The sequence below is a fragment of the Capsicum annuum genome, chromosome 4, assembly GCF_002878395.1.
Source record: "Capsicum annuum cultivar UCD-10X-F1 chromosome 4, UCD10Xv1.1, whole genome shotgun sequence".
Lineage (NCBI taxonomy): Eukaryota > Viridiplantae > Streptophyta > Magnoliopsida > Solanales > Solanaceae > Capsicum > Capsicum annuum.
The window spans coordinates 9,890,686-9,896,772 of NC_061114.1; positions in this window are offsets into that span (position 1 = coordinate 9,890,686).

Consider the following 6,087-nt stretch of genomic DNA (forward strand, 5'->3'; position numbering starts at 1 on the left):
CGTTTGACAGGCTTAAGAGATGCTAAATGGACACTTATGTCATCCATTATCTAAATGGATGCTTAATGTCATCCATTCACAACACTCCCCCTTAGATGACCATGTACAGAAAAATTTACTGAATACGCATTTGAGTGCTGCCTCATTAAAAACCTTACCAGGAAAAACCCAGTGGGATAAAAATCTTAGTTAAGGAAAAAAGAGTGCATCGTGTATGTACTCTCCCTGATAAAAACATCACTTAATAGCTAGGAGACGTCTCATCCCAATCTTGTATCTCAACTTCTCAAAGGTTGATGTTGGCAATGCTTTAGTGAACATATCAGCTAGATTATTGCTTGAACGAACTTGTTGAACATCTATTTCACCCCTCTTTTGAAGATCATGAGTAAAGAATAATTTTGGTGAAATATGTTTTGTCCTATCTCCTTTGATGTATCCTCCTCTTAATTGAGCTATGTATGCGGCGTTGTCTTTATACAATATTGTTGGAATATTCTTCTTCAAAGTAAGGCCACATATTTTTCCTGAATGTGTTGAGTTACTGACCTCAACCAGACACATTCTCGATTTGCTTCATGAATGACTATTATCTCTGCATGATTTGAAGATGTAGCAATCATGGTTTGTTTTGTTGAATGCCATGATATAGCTGTATCTCCATATGTAAACAAATAACCTGTTTGAGATCGACCTTTATGTGGATCAAATAAATATCATGTATCTGCATAGCCAATTAATTATGAATCCGATTCATTTGAATAAAATAGTCTCATATCAATAGTTCCTCAGAGGTCTCTAAATATATGCTTAATACCATTCCAATGTCTTCGTGTTGGGGAAGACCTAAATCTTGCTAGTAAATTTACAGCAAAAGATATATCTGGTCGTGAATTACTAGCAAGATACATTAATGCCCCAATTGCACTAAGATATGATACCTCAGCACTAACAAGTTCTTCATTATTTTCATGAGGTCGAAATGGATCTTTATTAATATCAAGTGATCTCACAACTATTGAGGTACTCAATGAATGTTCTTTATCCATATAAAATCTCTTTAAAATATTTTCAGTATATGTGAATTGATGGACAAATATTCCATTTGTAAAATGTTTAATTTGTAGACAAAGACAATTTTATCTTTCCAAGGTCTTTCATTTCAAATTTCTTTTTCAAACATGCTACTGTCTTTGAAAGCTCTTCAGGAGTTTCAATAATATTCAAATCATCAACATATACAGCTATTATGACAACTTCAGATTCTGACCTTTTAATAAAGACACAAGGACAGATTGGGTCATTTTTATACCCTTTTTTAATAGGTATCCGCTAAGGCGATTATACCACATGTGTCCTGATTATTTTAATCCATATAAGGATTTCTGAAGCTTGATTAAATAATTTTCTCGAGAATTTTTATATGCATCAGGCATTTTGAATCCTTCAGGAATTTTCATAGAAATTTCACTATCTAATGAGCCATATAAATAGGTTGTGATGACGTCCATCAGATGCATATCAAGTTTTTCACTGACTGCCAAATTAATAAGATACCTGAAGGTGATTGCATCCACCACCGGAGAATATGTCTCCATATAATCAATGCTAGGTCTTTGCAAAAATTCTTGTGTCACAAGTCGTGCTTTATATCTTACGACTTCATTTTTCTCATTTTTTTCGCACAAAAATCCATTTGTACCCCACTGGCTTTATACCTTCAGGTGTTTGGACTATAGGTCCAAAAACTTTGCATTTTTCAAGCGAAGCCAATTCAATCTTGATTGCATCTTTCTATTTTGGCCAGTCATTTCTCTGTCTACATTCTTCGATAGATTTTAGTTCAAGATTCTCATCTTGTTGCATTATTTCATTTGCAACATTATAAGCAAACACATTGTCGACAATTATATCATTTTGATTTCATATTTTTCTTGATGAGACATAACTGACTGAGATCTCTCTATTTTCATTATTTTCAGGTATCTGAACCTCTTCTGAGGTTTTATCAATTGTTATGTATTGTTGCTTTCCTTGAGTAGCTTCCTCCATATTATGATTATTTTGATCATTTGCTCCTCTTTTTTTTCGAGAATTTTTATCTTTGGAACTGATTGGTGTACCACGTTTAAAGTGTGGTTTAGACTCATTTGCAGTAGTCAATTGTCCTACTGGGACATTAACTTGAATGGGAGCATTAGTAGCTGGAATGTGAGATTTTGTAACTCTTGATAGGTCAGTGAATGTATCTGGCAGTTGATTTGCAATATTTTACAAATGAATTATCTTTTGAACTTCTAGTTCACATTTATTTGTCTGGGGATCTAAGTGAGATAATGATAATGCATTCCAGTCTATTTTCTTTTCCAACTGCTTATTTTCTCCCCCTAATGTTGGATATATCGTTTCATCAAAATGACAATCAGCAAATCTTGCCGTAAATAAATCTTCAGTCATAGGTTTCAAATATTTTATAATAGAAGGAGATTCATACCCAACATATATTCCCAACCTTCTTTGAGGACCCATTTTTGTGCATTGTGGTGGAGCAATTGGAACATATACCGCACATTCAAAAACTCTTGGAAAATATTTGTCTCTTGACCAAGAGTCAATTGTAATGGAGAGACTTCATGATAACTTGTGGGCCTTATCCGCATAAGAGCTGCTGCATACAAAATAGCATGACCCCATATTGAAATGGAAAGTTTTGTTCTCATAAACATTGGTCTAGAGATTAATTAGAGGCGTTTAATCAATGATTCTGCTAGACCATTTTGAGTATGAACGTGTGCAATCGGATGTTCAATTGTTATTCCAGTTGATACCCAATAATCATTAAAAGCCTAGAATGTAAATTCAACCGCATTATCAAGACGAATTGTCTTTATTGTATAATCTGGAAACTGTGCTCTTAACTTTATTATTTGAGCAAGTAATCTTGCAAATGCCAAATTACAAGTTGATAATAAACACACATGTGACCATCTTGAAGATGCATCTATTAAAATCATATAATACTTAAATGATCCACATGGAGGGTGAATGGGCCCACATATATCACCCTGTATATGTTCGAAAAATGCAGGAGATTCAATTCCCACTTTCATTATTGATGGCCTAGTAATTAATTTGCCTTGAAAACATGCAGCACAAGAGAATTCTTTAAATTGAAGAATCTTCTGGTTCTTCAATGAGTGTCCATATGAATTCTCAATTATTTTGCGCATCATATTAGAACCGGGATGGCCCAACCGGTCACGCCATATAATAAAACTATTTGAATCAGTTAACTTCTGATTTACTATAGCATGTGTTTCAACGGTGCTAATACTTGTGTAGTATAAGCTAGAAGAAAGAGAAGGTAATTTTTTAAATATATATTTATTACCCGACATTATTATAGTAATATAAAGATATTCAATTTTTCTATCTTTGGTAGTCTCAATATGATAGCCATTTTGGCGAATGTCTTTGAAACTTAATAAGTTTTTTTGAGATTTACTACAATATAATGCTCATCAATCATCAAATTTGTTCCTCCAGGAAGTAATAAGTTAGCTTTTTCGAAACCTTCAATTAATCTTGCACTACCACATATAGTATTAACATTGGCTTCTTTCATCACCAAATAAGAGAAATATTTCTTATCTTTTAGAATAGTATGTGTGGTAGCACTAGCTATAAGACATATATCATCGTAACTTATTTTGGATCCAATTGATGATTAGGAAATTTCCATATTCTTAAAAAAAAAAAAAACATACTATGAGAAATTTGAAAAACTAACATAAGAAATATAGAAATTAGAAACACACAGTACTTTAATAAAACAGAAAAACATAATTGCAAAAAAAATAAATAATAATAACTTTCTTTATAATTTATTCTCTACTAAGGTGATTAGTTCTTCAATCAATGTTTAATACTTAATATGCACATCTCTAAAATGTCATACTTGTTCATGTCGATTTATGAACTTATTTGTACTAGTAAACTCCAAGTTTACCATGACATGTGTCTTTTACTTTAGTAAATTTTAGATTTACTATTAGGCAAATAAATTTTAGATTTACTACTTTAGAAGTAGATTTCAAAATAACTCTTCCCAAATATTCAGCCTCTTTCGGGGGTGAGTTATGATACCATCACAATCAAGTTCACGTTTGAATTAATAAGTTTTTCATTCCCCGGCCCATGAATAAAATATAATTGTTCCTTAAGCCTATTAAATTATGATAGCTTATAGCCTCTTTTAAGATATTGCTAATTCAGGAGCAAATCGAGGCATACATATAGTTGTAGAGAAATTTTCTCTAACATATCTTATAATCATGATAAGCGTGTGAAAACATTATCACTTTTGATGATTATTATCATACTCCACCCTTATATCCGTGCATTCAATCACTTGTCTTCTTTTAGACATATTATGCACTGCTATTACATACACTTCAAGAATGAAGTAAGTTGTCATATTTCAGACTTATCATGTATTGCTATCATATTCTCTTCATGGAATAGAGCATATCAATGGGGTATATTTCATGACTTTTCACCAAACACCCATTATTTTGCCTTAGCCATCACAATATCATCAATATGGTGTATTGAGATTCAACCTCAATATCTTATCATATAAAGACGTTTTAGGCATAAATCTATGGGACTTGAACCCAATATCTTATCAATCATGGTGCATCAGAACTCTAACCCGATATCTTATCCTTTTGATATTATAGGATTTGAATCAATCGTCTTTCTTCAACCAATAACATAAATAAAATTCAATTTTGAGCCCATAACAATATTATCACTTTGTGATTATTTTAGGCATAAACAAATTTTATCTTTATGATATTTATATAATGATAATAGATATAATACGATATAAAATAAAATCACACCGAGAAAATTTTAGATCAAATTAGCAATATATGCAATTTATATATAAATAAAATTAATATAGGATTCTTTACCACATTCTTAGGATACGATATCAAACATATATATTAGTGCTTCAGTTGTGATTCTTCAATTCAACATTAGCATATAAGGACGTAATACTAGTTATAGAAAATAATTATTTTTAAGGTCCTTTAAACATACCTACTTTCTCCTCAATGTTACAGAGGGATTAGTAACAATACTAAAAATATCACCAAAATCTAAGAGTTCGTAACAGTTATATATTTGGTGTAAATTGAATTTGACTATATTAGATTCAATACTTATCTTGAGATTATTTTTAGATATATAATCTGACCTTATTTGACAGAGTCTCGTGCTGATAACGTGTTATGAATTTAATCAAAAGTAAACTTGAACAAAACTAAAGCTGATATGCTAAAAGATGATATAAATTTGGAGAGTGTAAATTTGTTCTCTATGTTTTTTTCTTTACAAACCATAGGCTATTTATAGCCCAAATTATGAACTTTACATAAATTTAATATTCAAGAGTTGGGGAAAATTACCCACTTAAGAAAAGAGAAGCTAAATGGACACTTATGTCATCCATTAGCTAAATGGATGCTTAATGTCATTCATTCACAACAAAAGGATGTTAAATTAGAGCTTAAAATAGGTAGCTATATTTTAAATAAAATAAATAAGAAGTACATTTATTGTTCAAATTGATAAATGTATTTAGTTTTTTCAGCCAAGTTGACGAGGCGATATAATTTTCTCTGAAATAATATCACAAGATTGATAAAAATAACGAAAAAGGCTCAAAAATACCCTTGAACTATCTGAAATAGCTCAACAATGCCCCTCGTTAGATTTTTGGCTCAAAAATACCCCTCCGTTAAATATTTGACTCAAAAATACCCCTCCTTCTAACGGAATTCGGAAAAGGATGAAAAATACCCCTGAACTATCTAAAATGGCTCAAAAATACCCCTGTTAAATATTAGGCTCAAAATACCCCTCCCCTTAACGAAATTCCACCAAGCATACCACCTAGATAAAAAAAAAACTACGTGACTATGCCACATTACCATCCACATGTAAAATGTTAGTATTTTTTAATTATATGACATTCCTTTCTTCTTTATTTTTATTTTTATTTTTATTTAAAAACAT